This window comes from Amblyraja radiata, chromosome 8, assembly GCF_010909765.2.
Source record: "Amblyraja radiata isolate CabotCenter1 chromosome 8, sAmbRad1.1.pri, whole genome shotgun sequence".
Taxonomy (NCBI): domain Eukaryota; kingdom Metazoa; phylum Chordata; class Chondrichthyes; order Rajiformes; family Rajidae; genus Amblyraja; species Amblyraja radiata.
The window spans coordinates 77749279-77767639 of NC_045963.1; the positions used below are offsets into that span (position 1 = coordinate 77749279).

General features: G+C 47.6%; 1 protein-coding gene and 1 pseudogene across 1 annotated transcript in view; one reads left to right on the forward strand and one right to left on the reverse strand.

Moving 5' to 3' along the window:
• macrod2 (mono-ADP ribosylhydrolase 2) overlaps positions 1–18361 on the forward strand; it is a 1179663-nt gene that overhangs the window by 675199 nt on the left and 486103 nt on the right. The window lies entirely within an intron of this gene.
• LOC116976563 lies at positions 15062–15234 on the reverse strand (annotated as a pseudogene).

Genomic DNA, 18361 nt, shown 5'->3' on the forward strand with positions numbered 1-18361 from the left:
CCACAGGGCATATTTCCATAACTCGAAAGGACACAAAGTGCTGGAGTAACTCAGCAGGTCAGGCGGTATCTCTGGAGAACACAGCAGTCTGAAGAAGAGTCTGGACCCGAAACATCATCAATCCGTGTTCTCCACAGATGCTGCCTGACCCGCTGAGTTACTCCAGCACTCTGTGAAACGTCACCTATCCATGTTCTCCACAGATGCTGCCTGACCCGCTGAGTTACTCCAGCACTCTGTGAAACGTCACCTATCCATGTTCTCCACAGATGCTGCCTGACCCGCTGAGTTACTCCAGCACTCTGTGAAACGTCACCTATCCATGTTCTCCACAGATGCTGCCTGACCCGCTGAGTTACTCCAGCACTCTGTGAAACGTCACCTATCCATGTTCTCCACAGATGCTGCCTGACCCGCTGAGTTATGGTGCAGCAGCATCTGTGGAGAACATGGAAATAGGCAACGTTTCGGAAATAGGCAACGCTAAGGAAATAGGCAACGTTTCGGGCCGAAACCCTTCTGGAAATAGGCAACGTTTCGGGTCGAAACCCAGAAGGGTTTCGGCCTGAAACGTTGCCTATTTCCTTAGCTCCATAGATGCTGCTGCACCCGCTGAGTTACTCCAGCACTCTGTGAAACGTCACCTATCCATGTTCTCCAGAGATGCTGCCTGACCCGCTGAGTTACTCCAGCACTCTGTGTCCTTTTTTGCGTTAACCAGCATCTGCGATTCTTTGTTTCTACATCTCTGAAGACTAACTGACATTTGAGATCGAGTCCCTTCTTCAGACTGATTCCGACCTGAAATGTCACCTCGGTTCAATGGTTTCTTTATTGTCAGGTGTACCAAGTGCAGTGAAATATATTTTATGCGTGCAGATCAGCAAAGCTATCCGTGTACATAAGCGCGATCGCCACGGTCGGTACCGAATGTACAGAACAGCCACTGAATCCATACGCAAGAGCTGCCATTGTACGGCCCCAGCTACCGCTGGCCACAAAGGCCCCTTTGCAGCCGTCACCTCCATTCCGTTCGCACCCGCCATCCGACGCCTGTCTGGGTTCTCCAGAGATGCTGCTTGATCCGTCGAGTTACTCCAGCACTTTGTGTCCTTTTTGCGTAAACCTGCACCTGCAGTTCTTCGTTTTCTCCGCAACCGTAAATGGTTACGACATGATTAACGGGTTTGCGGGCAGGCTCTTTGTATCAAGCGATCAGCACTGGTCCCAGCACAATTGCCGTCAGGAAAACCCGTTTCAGTCCGTGTTTGAACAGCCTGCTCTGCTGTCGTGCTTAAGAAGGAACTGCAGATGCGGGGAAAAAAATCGATAGGTAGACAAAAAATGGTGGAGGAACTCAGCGGCTGAGGCAGCATCTGTGGAGCGAAGGAATAGGCGACGTTTTGGGTCGAGACCCCTCTTCAGACTGATGCGGAGGCGGCGGCGGCAGTGGAGACCCAACTCGGACCCGGAGCTGTAGCGGATGCAGCGGCAGCGGAGACCCGGCTCGGCCCCGAAGCTGTGGCGGCGGCAGCGACCACCCGCGGAGTTTGAACCGGCCCGTTCGCGGAGCACGGTTGAGCCGCGGGACTTACCATCACCCGGTGGGGTCACAACATCTGGAGCCTGGATCACCTCGGTGCAGAGGGAGAACAAAGAGGGAAGAGACAGAGACTTTAAGATTTTGCCTTCCACCACAGTGAGGAGGTGTTTGGTGAACTCACTGTGGTGGATGTTAAATTTGTGTTGATTGTGTGTTTTTGTCATTTTTATTATATGTATGACTGCAGGGAAACAAAATTTCGTTCAGACCGAAAGGTCTGAATGACAATAAACGAATCTAATCTAATCTAATCTAAGTAGGCTTGTCGGGGAGCTGGGAAGGGGATGGGAAGGAGGGAGAAAGCAAGGACTACCTGAAATTGCTGTAGTGACGACTTTCAATAACGCCAGGCTTGCTAGGAACATATCCATCGCATTATACCAATTACCTGTGCTTGAATTTGCAAGGGAATGCTAGTGATGAGCGCAGAAATTTGCATAGTGATGACATTTCAAGTTCTTTAAATCTTTTTTTTTTCCAAACTACGTTATAAAAATTCCTTCAAGCTTTTGATACACTCACCTAATTTCTGCATCTGAGGCGCAGTTTGAATTTTGCTGGGAAATTGTTCCTCTGGGTGCTTTACCGCGTTTAAATTCAATTTGTTATTATCCCAGGGAAGATTTGTATTAAAATCCGTGATTTCGACTGAAATCACTTTGGTACCATCTAAAAGACATTAAAATGGAGGGAAAAGATATCAGGCACTTTTGCATATCTTTCTTTAAAAAGGGAATGAAATATCAGTCAGTGGGTGTGATTTGCGTGCTTAAGTGCGGAGATAAATACAATACATGGAACTACACAACATTAAATCGAGCACAGTTATACTAACATAAATTCAATCCTTAATTAAAAGCACTACAGGAAAATATCCGGGAAGCAAAAATAAACAAGTATATTCAGCCTGGCTTTCAATAGCATGGGGCCATGTGTTGCCAACCATATTGAATTCTTTGAATTAGACAGTGGTAAGGCAGTAGCTGTGATATGCCAAAGTGACATGCAGCGTGGAAACAGGCCCTTCAACCCAACTCGCCCACGCCAACCAACATGCTCCATCTACACTAGTCCCACCTGCCATATTAGACAATAGACAATACACAATAGGTGCAGGAGTAGGCCATTTGGCCCTTCGAGCCAGCACCGCCATTCAATGTGATCATGGCTGATCATCACCAATCAGTACCCCGTTCCTGCCTTCTCCCCATATCCCCTGACTCCGCTATTTTTAAGAGCCCTATCTAGCTCTCTCTTGAAAGCATCCAGAGAACCTGCCTCCACCGCCCTCTGAGGCAGAGAATTCCACAGACTCACCACTCTCTGTGAGAAAAAGTGTTTCCTTGTCGCCGTTCTAATATTAAGGGATTGGACACGCTAGAGGCAGGAAACATGTTCCTGACGTTGTGGGAGTCCAGAACCAGGGGCCACACACAGTTTAAGAATAAGGGGTCGGCCATTTAGGACAGAGATGAGGAGAAACTTTTTTGCCCAGAGAGTTGTGAATCTGTGGGATTCTCTGCATCAGAAGGCAGTGGAGGCCAGTTCTCTGGATGCTTTCAAGAGAGTTAGATAGAGCTCATAAAGATAGTGGAGTCAAGGGATATGGGGAGAAGGCAGGGACAGGGTACCGATTGTGGATAACCACATTGAATGGCGGTGCTGGCTCAAAGGGCTGAATGGCCTACTCCTGCACCTATTGTCTATTGTCCATTTTATATTGCCATATCCCTCTGAACCTGTCCTACCCATGTACCTGTCTAATTGCTACCTCCTCTGGCATCTCGTTCCATTCACCCGCTACCCTTTGTTCCATTCACCCGCTACCCCACCCCCACTCCCACCCCACACCACCCCCACCGCTCCCCACCCCTCCCCACCCAAACCCCCACCCCCACCTACCCCACCCCATTACCACCCCCACCCCCAGCCCAACCCCACCCCCAACCCCATCCCCATCCCACCCCCACACCCAACCCCACCCCCACCCACCCAGGCTAGCGTGAGATACTAACAAGCCAGTTCGGGCGAGCGAGTGCATCTGCTCAACAGAGCAGGCTTAAATCTAAATATCCCACAGGAAAGCAATTTTAATGAGACAGTAAAGCATTACCGCTTAAATTATCCACGCAGGCCGATGCTGCACGAGGCCAGGCTAGTGAAATACGGTTTTGACTGAATGTGTATCCCTTTTGCACCATCGTAGTCGAAATATCGTGTCGAAATATCGTGTCGAAATATCGTAAGTCAAGGAACATCTGTGTTCTGTAGTCACCAGAGTGCACGCCTTCAGACAGATCCTAGATCTGATACAACTTTCAAGAGAGAGCTAGATAGGGCTCTTGAAGATAGCGGAGTCAGGGGATATGGGGAGAAGGCAGGAACGGGGTACTGATTGTGGATGATCAGCCATGATCACATTGAATGGCGGTGCTGGCTCGAAGGGCCAAATGGCCTACTCCTGCACCTATTGTCTTAGTCTATTGTGTATTGTGAGGGGGGAATTGTCTATTGTCTATTGTCTATAGCAGCGTGCGTGCTTGTTGCGTGTGCTGTCGACGCCACGAGGCAAGAGTGATTCATCTCCCATCCAACTTCAGGCCCCCTTATGCGTGTCAGTCGTACGTCGGGCTGCCGGCTGTCCAGTATTAGCCGAGCGCGGCACCTTTTGTCCCTCATTTGGGAGCGAGAAAGTTGGCAACCCTGTCCTTGGACCCCAGGCATCCTCCCAACAAAGGAGAAGTTTGCCAATCTGTTCCTGCCGGCTGTCAGTGTTGATTGGCTCTACATCAATGCTTCAACAACTTAATCAACATTAATTGTATTAAGTGTGTGATCAATTATTAGATATTTTAGCTGCTCGCAGGCTTCGGAGATTATTCCATTTAGTATTCAATTTTAGAATGTGAAAACCTCATTTGAATGAGAATGTGCGGACAGTGGAACAGCCGAGACTATAAAAATAACTGGGAAAATGGTAGAATTTTAGTGTGAAAAACACTAGTGTTGTGTCTACACAGTGGACTAACTCTGGGCATGCGCATACTATCCTTCACTTCCTTCCCCCCCCCCCCCCCCCCTCGTCTCTCTGTCCCTCTCTCTCCCTCCTCTTCCTCACCTTCATCTGCCCCTTTTTCCCCCTCCACCTCTCTCTCTCACTCTACCCCTCTCTTCCTTCCCTTCTCTCTCTCCTCTCTGCCCTCCCTCTCCCCCCCCCTCCTCTCTCTCCCCTCTCCTCCTCCCCTGTCACTTCTCCCCCTTCTCTCCTCTTCTTCCCCTCTCCCCCTCCCCCTCCACCTGCTCCCCCCTCCCTCCCCTTCTCCCCCTCCCCCTCCCCCTGCTCCCCCTGTTCCCCTTTCTCCCCCGTCCCTCCCCCTCTCCCCTTTCTCTCCCTTCTCCCCCCCTCCCTCCCCCTCCATCCCCCTCCCTCCCTCCCCTCTCTTCCCATCCCCCTTCCTTTTCCCCTTCCCTCCATCTCCATCCCTCCCCACCCCTCTTCACCCCAATCCCCATCTCCCTTCCCCTCCTCTCTCCCTCTCCCTCACCTCCTCCCCATCTCACTCTCCCTTTCCCCCTCCCACTCCCCCTTTTCCCCCTCCCACTCTCAAAGAGGGTAAATCACTTTGGCATCATTGAACATGTCCAAGTTCAAGGCCAAATAAGTGACAGGCCTGGTGTAGGTATAATCACTTATCCTTGGGAAATTGAGAATAAATAATGTGAAATTCTAGTGTCGGTTTTCTGCCCATGAAGTCGTATCTCCTCAAAGTAATATTTAACTCTGTTCCGGGGGATAATCTTGTCTGGAGAGTTATTGCCTGTGAGCGGAGTTGAGTTTGACTGTGAAATGAAGCAGGTGTGTTTGTGTTTAGACTAAGGGGCTGTTCACTTCATTTAATGGAATTGGTGTTTTCGAATTCAACTCTTTGCTGTCGAACAAAACAAGAGGGGAAAGTAATACCCTTGTACCTGCCGATCGTTCCATCCTGTACTGGGCCTGCCGATTTTCTCGGCGACTGTCATAGACGTAGCAGGTCGCCGAAAAACCGGCGACAACCTACGTCAGGAGAAGTCAAGCAGCGCTCATTGGCATCAAAAAGCCACTGCCGCCAAAATTTTTTTCAACGTGGTGAAAATTTAGCGGCGGCCAGAAAGACGCTACGACTTTTTGCGCGACTGAGGAGGCGACTCACGGCGAACATGAGGCGACAAACTAGTCGCCTGTAGTTGCCTAAACAAATCGCCTCAGTGGGACAGGCCCATTAAATCAAAATAAACCATCTTGTAATCTTGCTGTAAAGTGGTGGAGTGACAGTAAATAATGATTAAAGTGATTTCCAGAGAAGCCGGATGTTAACTCCCATCAGATTGCAAGGTTTGTTTTGTTTCGTTCATATTGGCCCCTGAGTACATTCAGAGTTTTATTTCCAATCGACCTCCCTGTGGTCCCAAACAAAATGTAGGGAAAGATTAGTAGGAAAGAACTGCAGATGCTGGTTTAAATCGAAGGTAGACACAAAAATGCTGGAGTAACTCAGCGGGACAGGCACCGTCTCTGGAGAATAGGAATGGGTGACGTTTATCGGGTCTGAAGGGCCCCGGCCCGAAACGTCACCCATTCCTTCTCTCCAGAGATGCTGCCTGGCCCGCTGAGTTACTCCAGCATTTTTGTGTCCACCGTAGGAAAAGATTAGTTTGATTTTGTGATACAGCGCGGAAACAGGCCCTTCGGCCCACCGAGTCTGCACCAACCAGCGATCCCTGCACACTGCACACACTTTACAGGGACAATTTAGGCTTACACCAAGCCAATTAACCTACAAATCTGGGCGTCTTTGGAGTGTGGGAGGAAACCGAAGATCTCGGAGAAAACCCACGCGGGTCACGGGGAGAACGTACAAACTCCATACAGACAGCACCCGTCGTCAGGATCGAACCCGGGTCTCCAACGCTGTAAACGCTATAAGGCAGCAACTCTACCGCTGCGCCAACGTGCCACCCCTGACCTCGTTGCAGTCAAAGCTGGCAGCTCACGTGTGCTGAGTTTGCTGATCCAGGCACAGATTGCTGGAGTAACTCAGCGGGACAGGCAGCAATTTCAGGAGAGAAGGAATAGGTGACTGAAGAAGGGTCTCGACCCGAAACGTCACCCATTCCTTCTGTTCAAAGATGCGATCTGCCCCGCTGAGTTACTCCAGCATTTTGCGTCAGTCCACGCTGTCTACGTTTGGCAACTGTAGAAATTGATGATACAAAGTGAAGGAAAGTACACCTGAATTTTAATGCAACAGTTAAAACAGTCGGGGCTTTTGACATTGCTGATTGAATGTTTCCTCTGTAGCCCAGTGGCATCTATTAACTTGTATTTATTAGATCCCGCTGAAAGCAAAGAAGCATAACCGCATTGCAATTTGAAAGACCGATGCCAGATAGTTTTTCATGTAACTTTACAAAATGTATTTTGAAGAAGAAATGATGTGAAATTATGCTTGGACAGAAAAAATGCTGGAGATATGGAGAAAAGGAATAGGCAACGTTTCGGGTCGAGACCCTTCTTCAGACTGATGTCGGGGGGTGGGTGGGTGGGGGTGGGAAAAATAAAGAAAGAGGCGGAGGCATTAGGCTCTGTGGGAAAACTGGGAAGGGGAGGGGAAGGAGGGAGAAAGCAAGGACCCCCTGAAATTAGAGAAGTCAATGTTCATACCGCTGGGGTGTAAACTACCCAAGCGAAATACGAGGTGTTGTTCCTGCAATTGTCATATGCTGAGAGAATGGAGCGGCTGGGCTTGTATTCTCTGGAGTTTAGAAGGATGAGAGGGTATCTTATTGAAACATATAAGAGTATTAAGGGTTTGGACGCGCTAGAGGCAGGAAACCCGATGTTGGGGGAGTCCAGAACCAGGGGCCACCGTTTAAGAATAAGGGGTAAGCCATTTAGAACGGAGATGAGGAGACACTCTGTGAGTCTGTGGAATTCTCTGCCTCAGAGGGCGGTGGAGGCGGGTTCTCTGGATGCTTTCAAGAGAGAGCTAGATAGGGCTCTTAAAGATAGCGGGGTCAGGGGATATGGGGAGAAGGCAGGAACGGGGTACTGATTGGGGATGATCAGCCATGATCACATTGAGTGGCGGTGCTGGCTCGAAGGGCCGAATGGCCTACTCCTGCGTCTATTGTCTATTGTCTATTGTCAATTGTCAATTTGAGCTGGGCCTCACTCTGGCAATGGAGGAGGCCCAGAACAGAAAGGTCAGATTCAGAATGGGAGGAGGAGTCGAAGTGCTGGGCATCCGGGAGATCAGGTTGGTTAGTGCGGACTGAGCGGGGGGTGTTGGGCGAAGCGGTCGCCGAGCCTACGCTTTGGTCTCACTTGCGTTTGTGTGTAACTTGCTGCACTCTCGAATGGTTGGGATGGCACTGAGTTTTTCTAAAAATATCCACGACTTGAGCCCGTTGCTGTGTCGACTGGCTCGGAGAGAAGGCAGCACTTCATCTTGGCCTGACCTGATGTAAATGAGGAAGCGGCAATGTTGCTACCCTGAATAATCATCTACTTTGAGTTTTGTAATACGAATATAATGCGATGTGTGCCTTTATAATTTGGCAGTAATCCAGGGCCCAGGATTTTGTTATACTTTTTTTTTAAATCAGGAAATATGATTACCTTATACTTCATTTAGCTGCACTGGCGCGGCAGTCTGGGCAATTCATTAGGAGTTTACGATGATTGCCTCCAGGCAAAAATGCTGAAGGTAATAAATCAGAAGCAAAACGAGGTGGAATTTCAGTCATGGACCTCTTTCGTTGCAGATTCTCTGCATGGACTTTGCAAACCGGAGCCCGCTGCGAAACGATCACAGATTAAGTAAGGTAGACATAAATGCTGGAGAAACTCAACGGGTGAGGCAGCATCTATGGAGCGAAGGAATAGGTGACGTTTCGGGTCGAGACTCTTCTTCAGTAAGAGGTCTAGCACGGGACTCCCACTCATTGTTGCCTTGTTGCCTTGTCAAGCTGGAAAGGGTACAGAGAAGATTTACGAGGATGTTGCCAGGGCTAGAGGGTCTGAGCTATCGGGAGAGGTTGAGCAGGCTGGGAATCTACTCCTTGGAGCACAGGAGGATGAGGGGCAATCTCGTAAAATGTATAAAATCATGAATAGATCGGGGAGACGCACAGAGTCTCTTGCCCAGAGTAGGGGAATCGAGGACCAGAGGACATACGTTCAAGTTGAAGGGGAAAAGATTTAATAGGAATCTGAGGGGTAACATTTTCACACAAAGGGTGGTGGGTGTATGGAACAAGCTGCCAGAGGAGGTAGTTGAGGCAGGGACTATCCCAACATAAGAAACAGTTAGACAGGTACATGGATAGGACAAGTTTGGAGGGATATGGACCAAACTTGGGCAGATGGGACAAGTGTAGCTGGGACATGTTGGCCGGTGTGGGCAAGTTGGGTTGAAGGGCCTGTTTCCACACTGTATCACTCTTTGACTGTATGACTATGTTGAGTCTCGTTGTCTGTGACTTTTTGCACCTAGACCATAGCTATGTAGCAATGGTCTGTCTCCTTTATCATTGTTGCCTTTTGTTTTGCATATCTTTCATCCATTTGTTCAACATCTCTCTATATCACCTCTCTATATCTACTCTCACTCTCTATATCTACATCTATATCTGTCGTTTCCCTCTTCCCCTGACTCCCAGTCTGAAGAAGGGCCTCCACCCGAAACGTCACCTGTTCCTCTCCTCCAGAGACGCTGCCCGTCCCGGCTGAGTTACTCCAGCTTTTTTGTGTCTCGCCTTCGTTTTTTTTTAAACCTGCGTCTGCAGTTCCTCCCACTCATTTTGTTCTTGATTGGCTTGCCGCAGATCTATCGTTCACGAGATTAGAGTCGTGTTGTCGTGCGGAAAATGACAATGACAATGTGCGAGTTAAACCACGGGCGGAAAACATGAGCAAGCTTCAATGTTTATGATTAATAGAGATTGCTCACAGCATCTGAGAAAGGAAAAGGAGGCTATTTATTTGCGCCAATTTATTTGTAATTTGGATAATCTTTCCTGTTAACTTAATTAGAAGGGAAATTACATCTAACGGTCGCTCCATTCTGTGGTCACAGCAGTCTAATTTGACGATAGCATATTTTTCATCTGGAGAACTGAGCTGCTTATTCTGTGCATTCATTTCGCCGTAATTCGCGCGTCATTTACGCGAAATAAGTGATGCGCGCATGGCGTGTATTACGCGCACACGGCGTGCATTGCAGACGCATGGTGCATGGTGACTTAGTGATGCGCGGTCTGCAGTGATGCGCGGCCTGCAGTGACAGGATTTTGGGATTCGCAAATTCTTCGCGCGCCGCCAGCGTGAGGCGCAAATGCCGCCCAAGTGGGACAGGCCCTTAACTCAGCGGGTCAGGCAGCATCTCTGGAGAAAGGAATAGCTGACGTATCGGGTCTAGCACGACCCTTCTTCAGAATGAGAGTCAGGGGAGAGGGAGATAGAGAGATACGGAAGGGCAAGGTGTGATAATGAGAGATCAAAGGGGAACGAGAACCTTTTCCCCTGGCTCAGTCTGGAGAAGGGTCTCAACCCGAAACGTCACCTCTTCCTTTTCCCCAGAGATGCTGTCTGACCCGTTGAGTTACTCCAGCTTTTTGTATCTGTCTTCGGTTTAAACCAGCATCTGCAGTTCCTTCCTACACATTCTGTTATCAATTGTCAGATATGGCAGAAAGAATATTAATAAACCTAAACCTAACGTAATGTTCCTGTGAAGCTCCCTGGAATATTTTACACCCTCCTGGTCTCTAAACAATGTGCCGTCATTATACATTATAGTGAACTATAGCAGTAGACAGTTCTATGTATAGGAGTACTCTATGCATTCACCCAAAACTATTTCCCTCATGAAACTTATACACCTCTGTACCATCACCCCTCAGCCTCCTGTGCTCCTTGGAATGAAGTCCTAGCCTGCCCAGACTCAACCTTTAGCTTGGGCCCTCAAATGCTGCCAATGTCCTCGGGTTCAATGACATCCATCCAAGAATGCTGTTAAATGAATGAGGAGATTGTAATTCAATGCACTACCAGAGGACAAATGGTGTGCAGTCCACCACACATTTGTTTTTGGCAAGTCGTGCAGAATGAGGTCACCTCCGTTGCAGCAAGAGAGGTATTCAATTCATTCTTTTGAGTGAGTGTTGATTTATTCATGGGTTGATTCGCGCCTGGTGATTAGTTTCATTAATGGGTTTACAATTCAGCAAAGCTATCGTATCTTCCTCAGTGTGAGTAAAAATAATCAGGAGATTAAACATCTTTCAGTGAAGCCTTAATCATTAAAACTACACCTCTGGGCTATTAGTGGGCTGTTCATATCAGGAACCTTTTTTTCCTTGCAGCGGGCAGCAGATATCCAGATGACTCTCTCCGAAAGGCTGGGAGAAAATCCATAGCTGAGATGACTAGATCTTATATTAGATAAGGGTATCGATAATCATCGCGCAAATATTGAGCTATATCTACATTTTGTTGGAAGGAACTGCAGATGCTGGTTTAAACTGAAGATAGATGCATAATGCTGGAGTAACTCAGCAGGGCAGGCAGCATCTGTGGATAGAAGGAATAGGTGACGTTTTGGGTTGAGACCCTTTTTTCCTTGGCCTACCAATTTGACTGCATCTACAACTTGTTAAGCAATCACTCATATTCCCACCACTAGACTGCAGGTCATCCATATTCCCACACTTTTCCTTACTTGGACTCTGCCGGGGTGACCAAGTGGACACACAAGGAACTGCAGATGCTGGTTTGCCAAAAAAAGACACAAAGTGCTGGAGTAACTCAGCAGGCCAGGCAGCATGTCTGGAGATGGACACAAAGTGCTGGAGTAACTCAGCGGGACAGGCAACATCTTCGGAGAGAAGGAATTGGTGACGTTTTGGGTCGAGACCCTTTATCAGATTGAGCGTCAGGGGAGAGGGAGTCTAGAGATAGAGAAGGGTAAGGTGTGAAAACGATAGATCAAAGCAGATAGTGACAAGGAAATGTAGAATGGTTCATTGTTAGCTGAGGGGAAGGTGACAAGGCGGCATACAATCAGTAATATTTAATCAGGAAGACAGTAAAACTAGTCGGAGAACTAGGAATGGGGAGGGATAGAGAGAGGGAAAGCAAGGGTCACTTTAAGTTAGAGAAATCAACGTTCATATCAACGTTCATATCGTAAGCTGCCCAAGCGAAATATGAGGTGCTGTTCCTCCAATTTGTGTTGGGCCTCACTCTGACAGTGGAGGAGGCCCAGGACAGAAAGGTCAGTGTGGGAATGGCAGGGAAGACTTAAAGAATTTAACCACCGTGAGATCACAATGGCAGACTGAGCAAAGCTGTTTTCTCCAGAGATGCTGCCTGTCCCGCTGAGTTACTCCAGCATTTAGTGCCTGTCTTCGGTGTAAACCAGCGTCTGCAGTTCCTCCCTACACACTCCTTCACCTTGTAATACGACCATGGTTGACCTGACTTTAACCCCAACTCCACCTTCCTGTCCATCCACATCTGAGTATAGAAGCTGGGATGTAATGTTAAAATTGTACAAGGCATTGGTGAGACCAAATCTGGAGTATGGTGTACAATTTTGGTCGCCCAATTATAGGAAAGATGTCAACAAAATAGAGAGAGTACAGAGGAGATTTACTAGAATGTTGCCTGGGTTTTAACAACTAAGTTACAGAGATAGGTTGAATAAGTTAGGTCTTTATTCTCTGGAGCGCAGAAGGTTAAGGGGGGACTTGATAGAGGTCTTTAAAATGATGAAAGGGATAGACAGAGTTGATGTGATCAAGCTTTTCCCTTTGAGAATAGGGAAGATTCAAACAAGAGGACATGACGAGAATTAAGGGACAGAAGTTTAGGGGTAACATGAAGGGGAACTTCTTTACTCAGAGAGTGGTAGCGGTGTGGAATGAGCTTCCAGTGGAAGTGGTGGCGGCAGGTTCGTTGGTATCATTTAAAAATAAATTGGATAGGCATATGGATGAGAAGGGAATGGAGGGTTATGGTATGAGTGCAGGCAGGTGGGACTAAGGGAAAAAAGTTGTTCGGCACGGACTTGTAGGGCCGAGATGGCCTGTTTCCGTGCTGTAATTGTTATATGGTTATATGTTATATGGTTATATCATGTGTGGAATTCTCTGCCACAGAAGGTAGTGGAGGCTAATTCACTGGACGTATTCAAGAGAGAGTTAGATTTAGCTCTTAGGGCTAACGGAATCAAGGGATATGGGGAGAAAGCAGGAACGGGGTACTGATTTTGGATGATCAGTCGTGATCATATTCAATGGGCCGAATGGCCTCCTCCTGCACCTATGTTTCTATGTTTCTATCCTCCAATCACTTGGTTATTAATAATAATAATAATAATACTTTATTTCAGACTCAAGGTCCAGACCAGGGACAAATTACATAAAACACATTACATATAAAAAACACCATAAAATACATATAAAATCTTATAAAAGCATCATAACTTAGATACAAAAAACACAATACATGATTCAAAATCCAGAATAACAAAGAAAGATCAGAGTCCTACAACGAGACACTGATACCAGTGTCTCCACAACTGGGATTCATAGCGTGTAGCGCTAAACCTTATGTTTGACCACAATAATTACATTTATAGAGTCATTTATCCTGCAAACGAATTTATACATAGGATTTCTTAGGATAGCTTCTAAAGTACTGACTCCTGCAGCCACAAACCATCTAGGTTTCCTTAGCAGTGTTCTCATGGCATCATTATAAGCCACCTTTAGTCTCTGCAAACTTGTCTTTCCGTAGTTCCACCACAGGTGCGCAGTGTAGAGTGGTGTGCAGTATGCTCTAAACAGAGACATCTTCACCACATCTGTACACGCACCAAACTTACGCAAGAGAATATTCACCTGTACATACAGCATGCGCCGTTGCCTATAAATATCCTCATAATCTGTCATTTGTTCTGTAATAATATGCCCAAGATATTTTACCTTATTACAGACACTAAGATTGTTGTCAGACAATTTAAAATCAGGAAATTTTAGACATTTATCCTCTTTGGTTCTACAGACCATAACAGCACTCTTACAAGCATTATATTTAATATCATGTTCCACACCATACACAGAACATATAGTAAGGAGCTGCTGGAGACCAGCGCTAGATGGTCTAAAGACCACAAGATCATCTGCATACATAATATGGTTCACTAAAATATTACCAATCATGCACCCAGTATTACAGGCTTTCAATTGTTTGGACAGATCATCAATATGAAGATTAAAAAGGACTGGGGACAAAAATCTCCCTTGTCTAACACCATTGCTAACCCCAAATGGGGCTGAGACCCTATTGCCCCATTTGACTTGCATAGTCTGGTGGGCATACCGATAAGCCAGAATCATTTAATGTATTTAAAGTCCGCTTTCATTGCCATTTTGTGCAAGAGGATTCCAAAGCCCCTCCACCATTTGAACAGCAGGGTTTCGGAGTAACAAATGTCAATTCTGTTGCCTCGCTAATCTAATCAAATATCTCAAAGTGCCTCTCAAGAATGCTATAAAAGGGCATGACTGTCGGTGGCAGAACAATTGAAATCTCGAATCCTGAAGAGTCCAGAGTTGGAAACATGTTCTGCTGGAGGTTATTACAGAGGGACAGGACATGCAGGGTATATAGAAGTCCCCAAACGCTGTTGTAGGTGTACAATTCATGAATACATTCAATCAAGCTGCCAATTAGTATCTGTCATTTAACATATTCATTTTCCCGACATTTGAACTCCGCTCCATGCGGACAGATAGATTCTTGATCAGTGCGGGTGTCAGGGGTTACGGGGAGAAGGCAGGAGAATGGGGTTAGGAAGGAGAGATGGATCAGCCATGATTGAATGGGCAGAGTAGGCTCGATGGGCCGAATGGCCTCATTCTGCTCCTCTCACATGAGAGCGGGCAACAAGACGATCAATGGACCTCATATTTGGCCTGGGTAGTTTACACCCCAGCAGTATGAACATTGACTTCTCTAATTTCAGATAGCCCTTGCTTTCTCCCTCCTTCCCCTCCCCCTTCCCAGCTCTCCCACAAGTCCTACTGTCTCCGCCCACTTTCTATCTTTTTCCCACCCCCCCCCTCCCCTACCCCCGACATCAGTCTGAAGAAGGGTCTCGACCCGAAAAATCACCCATTCAATAGACAATAGACAATAGGTGCAGGAGTAGGCCATTCGGCCCTTCGAGCCAGCACCGCCATTCAATGAGATCATGGCTGATCATCCCCAATCAGTACCCCGTTCCTGCCTTCTCCCCCATATCCCCTGACTCCGCTATCTTTAAGAGCCCTATCTAGCTCTCTCTTGAAAGCATCCGGAGAACCCGCCTCCACCGCCCTCTGAGGCAGAGAATTCTACAGACAAAAAATATATATTCCATTCCCAGAGGCTCTGTAATGCCAGGTCGATGCATGGAGTGGACGGAGCAAGCCCCTATTCCATCTCTCTGTTCCAAAAATCAATTTAATATATGGTCCCTAGATAAGGGACGTGTATAAGATATTAAACTGATAAGAACAGATTCCTTCTCTCCAGAGATGCTGCCCAACCCGCTGAGTTACCACAGCATTTTGTGCCTACCTTCGATTTGTGGAATTCTGTGGAATTCTCTGCCTCAGAGGGCGGTGGAGACCGGTTCTCTGGATGCTTTCAAGAGAGAGCTAGATAGGGCTCTTAAAGATAGCGGAGTCAGGGGATATGGGGAGAAGGCAGGAACGGGGTACTGATTGGGGATGATCAGCCATGATCACATTGAATGGCGGTGCTTGTTCGAAGGGCTGAATGGCCTACTCCTGCACCTATTGTCTATTGTCTATTGTCTATCGTCTATTTAAACCAGCATCTGCAGTTCTTTCTTACACACACTATCCATGAACCATCTTAAACGTTGGGATGGTCCCAGCCTCGACTATCTGCAGTTCTTTCTCACACGGCCAGTGGATCTGGTTGGCTTGGGCATGGTGAACAGGGTAGAGAGGTGGGTTGAAGTGTTGTGAAGCAGAAGCCAAGATGAGTGTGAAGCTGATCTGACAGGCAGTGCAGTTGCTGTCGGGAGGCGGTTTGATCAATGCTCAAAGCATCTCCGCTGAGCAGAATGTGATTGAAATGAGACAGCGAAGTGTTTTATCCGTGCTGCACCAACTGCAGACTGGATTAGCCATTCTAGCGGGCAGTCAATCCAGAACGTTTTTGAAAGCTCTTCAGTAGTACACAGCTTGCAATTGCTTTGGGAATAATCATTGGGAAGCAGAGAAAGTACTGTGTGATTGATGGTCTGATGTCTGCTCACTTGGGTCTGTGTACACTTTGGTCTGTACTGCTGGGATTAGTAAATTGGCACATGAATTCCTTGTGGGTAGATTCTACCCCTACCTACCTTAGTGGTGGCTGTGTGGGTGGGCAGCTGCATTTAAACAGGCTGGCTACCTGCTAGGAATGCTGAGTTCACTACGTGGAACGAGGCTGACTTGGGCTTTAACTATTGGTAAGGTGGCACGCTGGCGCAGCGGTGGAGTTGCAGCCGCACAGCGCTTGCAGCTCCGGTGAGTCTGTGGAATTCTCTGCCTCAGAGGGCGGTGGAGGCCGGTTCTCTGGATGCTTTCAAGAGAGAGCTAGATAGGGCTCTAAAAAATAGCGGAGTCAGGGGATATGGGGAGAAGGCAGGAACGGGGTACTGATTGGGGATGATCAGCCATGATCACATTGAATGGCGGTGCTGGCTCGAAGGGCCGAATGGCCTCCTCCTGCACCTATTGTCTATTATCTATTGTCTAGACCCTGACTACGGGTGCTTCTCTGTACGGAGTTTGTACGCTCTCCCCGTGACCTGCGCGGGTTTTCTCCGAGATCTTTGGTTTCCTGCCGCGCTCCAAAGGCGTACATGTTTGTAGGTTAATTGGATCGGTGCAAATGTAAATTGTCCCTAGTGTGTGTAGGGTAGAGTTAGTGTGTGGGGATCGTTGGTCGGTGCCGACTCGGTGGGCCGAAGGGCCTGTTTTCGCACTGTGTCTCCAAACTAAACTCTACTAAACTAAGCAGCGTGGAGCTTCCTGCAAGGTGAAAACAGCAGGAGACGGACAGAGAAATGGGACGAGACTTTAAAGTGATAACTTCAAAGCCTTTAGAGAGACAGCGCGGAAACAGGACGTGTGGCCCACCGAGTCCGCGTCGACCAGCGATCACCTCCTATACTAGCGCTATCCTACACACACTGGGGACGATTTACAATTTGACCAAATCCCATTAACTCGCAAACCTCTACGTCTTTGGAGTGTGGGTGGAAACCGGAGCACCTGGAGAAAACCCATGCAGGTCACGGGGTGAACGTACAAACTCCGTACAGACAGCGCCCGTCGTCAGGATCGAGTCCGTGTCTCTGGCGCTGTGAGGCAGCAGCTCTACTGATGCGCCACTGTGCCGCCCATTATTTTTAATGCTCTCGGGTACTTTGACCTTGTTGGTTTTATATTTATGGGGAAAAAATGGACTGTATGATTTTACCGGGTTGTATGCAAAAACGAAGCATCTCACTTCACCCCGGTACATGTGATTATTGATTTACCGTTTGGCGGTAGGACGGCGCTGCAGTTAGAGCTGCTGCCGCACAGAGCCAGAGACCCCAGATTCGATCCTGACTACGGGTGCTGTCAGTGTGGAGTTTGCACGTTAATAATAATAATAATACATTTTATTTATGGGCGCCTTTCAAGAGTCTCAAGGACACCTTACAAAAATTTAGCAGGTAGAGGAAAAACATGTAAGGGGAATGAAATAAATAGTAGAGACATAACTAGTACACCGTGACTGCGCGGGTTTCCTCCCACATGCCAAAGATGTGCAGGTTTGTAGTTCAATTGGCTTCCGTAAATTTCCCCCTCGTGTGTAGGAATTAGATGAGATAGTGGGATAACACGAACAGATGGCACAATGGGCTAAGTGTTCGGCTGGCAACCGGAAGGTGGCCGGTTCGAATCCCGCTTGGAGTGCATATTGTCGTTGTGTCCTTGGGCAAGACACTTCACCCACCTTTGCCTGTGTGTGAATGTGTGTGAGTGATTGGTGGTGGTCGGAGGGGCCGTAGGCGCAGATTGGCAGCCACGCTTCCGTCAGTCTGCCCCAGGGCAGCTGTGGCTACAGAAGTAGCTTACCACCACCGAGTGTGACTGAGGAGTGAATGAATAATGCGACGTAAAGCGCCTTGAGTATTAGAAAGGCGCTATATAAATCCCATCCATTATTATTATTATTATGTGAACGGGTGATCAGTGTTCAGCATGGACTGTGTGGGCCAAAGGGCCTGTTTCCACCCTGTATCTCTCATAAAGTAACTTTATTGGGGAGCACGAGCGTTTAGAGCTCACAGTATATAACATACCTTGTACCTTGTACCTTCTGAAGGGTCCACCAGGGACTATATTGGAAGTTGGACAATTTTGTACTGGACAATTTAAAAAAAAACATTTATCGTCAATTAACCTTTGGAATGTGGGAGGAAACCGAAGATAGAAACATAGAAACATAGAAAATAGGTGCAGGAGGAGGCCATTCGGCCCTTCGAGCCAGCACCGCCATTCATTGTGATCATGGCTGATCGTCCCCAATCAATAACCCGTGCCTGCCTTCTCCCCATATCCCCTGATTCCACTAGTCCCTAGAGCTCTATCTAA